Source organism: Bison bison, unplaced genomic scaffold (genome assembly GCF_000754665.1).
Source record: "Bison bison bison isolate TAMUID 2011002044 unplaced genomic scaffold, Bison_UMD1.0 scf7180017864516, whole genome shotgun sequence".
Classification (NCBI taxonomy): Eukaryota; Metazoa; Chordata; class Mammalia; order Artiodactyla; family Bovidae; genus Bison; species Bison bison.
Window position 1 is genome coordinate 2,902,953 of NW_011495069.1, and position 1,976 is coordinate 2,904,928.

Genomic DNA, 1,976 nt, shown 5'->3' on the forward strand with positions numbered 1-1,976 from the left:
AGAGGGCATCAGAGGGCAGACACACTGAAACCATACTCACAGAAAACTAGTCAATCTAATCACACTAGACCACAGCCTTGTCTAACTCAATGAAACTAAGCCATGCTCGTGGGGCCATCCAAGACTGGTGGGTCATGGTGGAGAGGTTTGACAGAATGTGGTCCACTGGAGAAGGGAATGGCAAACCACTTCAGTATTCTTGACTTGAGAACCCCATGAACAGTATGAAAAGGCAAAATGATAGGACACTGAAAGAGGAACTCCCCAGGTCAATAGGTACCCCATAAGCTACTGGAGATCAGTGGAGAAATAACACCAGAAGAATGAAGGGATGGAGCCAAAGCAAAAACAATACACAGTTGTGGATGTGACTGTGTAGACCCAAGGTCCAATGCTGTAAAGAGCAATATTGCATAGGAACCTGGAATGTTAGGTCCATGAACAAGGCAAATTGGAAGTGGTCCAACAGGAGATGGCAAGACTGAAAGTCGATATTCTAGGAATCAGCAAACTAAAATGGACTGGAATGGGTGAATTTAACTCGGATGATCGTTATATGTGCTACTTCGGGCAGGAATCCCTTAGAAGAAATGGAGTAACCATCATGGTCAACCAAAGAGTCCAAAATGCAGTACTTGGATGCAATCTCAAAAACGAGAGAATTATCTCTGTTCATTTCCAAGGCAAACGATTCAGTATCACAATAATCCAAGTCTATGCCCCAACCAGTAATGCTGAAGAAGCTGAACAGTTCTATGAAGACCTACAAGACCTTTTAGAACTCACACCCAAAAAAGATGTCCTTTTCATTATAGGGGACTGGAATGCAAAAGTAGGAAGTCAAGAAACACCTGGAGTAACAGGCAATTTGCCTTGGAATATGGCCTTGGAATATGGAATGAAGCAGGGCAAAGGCTAATAGAGTTTTGCCAAAACAACACACTGGTCACCCTCTTCCAACAACACAAGAGAAGACTCTACACATGGACATCACCAGATGGTCAACACCGAAATAAGACTGATTATATTCTTTGCAGCCAAAGATGGAGAAACTCTATACAGTCAGCAAAAACAAGACTGGGATCTTGTGGCTTGGATCATGAACTCCTTATTGCCAAATTCAGATGTAAATTGAAGAAAGTGGAGAAAACCACTAGACCATTCAGGTATGATCTTAATCAAATCCCTTATGGCTATAGTGGAAGTGAGAAATAGATTTAAGGGCCTAGATCTGATAGATAGAGTGCCTGATGAACTATGGACTGAGGTTCGTGACTTTTACAGGAGACAGGGATCACGACCATTTCCATGGAAAAGAAATGCAAAAAAGCAAAATGGCTGTCTGGGAGGCCATATAAATAGCTGTGAAAAGAAAATAAGCGAAAAGCACAGGAGGAAAGGAAAGATATAAACATCTAAATGCAGAGTTCCAAAGAATAGCAGGAAGAGATAAGAAAGCCTTCAGCAATCAATGCAAAGAAATAGAAGAAAACAACAGAATGGGCAAGACTAGAGATCTCTTCAAGAAAATTAGAGATAACAAGGGAACATTTCATGCAAAGATGGGCTCCATAAAGGACAGAAATAGTATGGACCTAACAGAAGCAGAAGATATTAAGAAGAGGTGGCAAGAATACACAGAAGAACTGTACAAAAAAGATCTTCACGACTCAGATAATCACCACGGTGTGATCATTCACCTAGAGCCACACATCCTGGAATATGAAGTCAAGTGGGCCTTAGACAGTATCACTAACAAAGCTAGTGGAGGTGATGGAATTCCAGTTAAGCTATTTCAAATCCTGAAAGATGATGCTGTGAAAGTGCTGCGCTCAATATGCCAGCAAATTTGGAAAACTCAGCAGTGGCCACAGGACTGGAAAAGGTCAGTTTTCATTCCAATCCCAAAGAAAGGCAATGCCAAAGAATGCTCAAACTACCGCACAATTGCACTCATCTCACATGGTAGTAAAGTA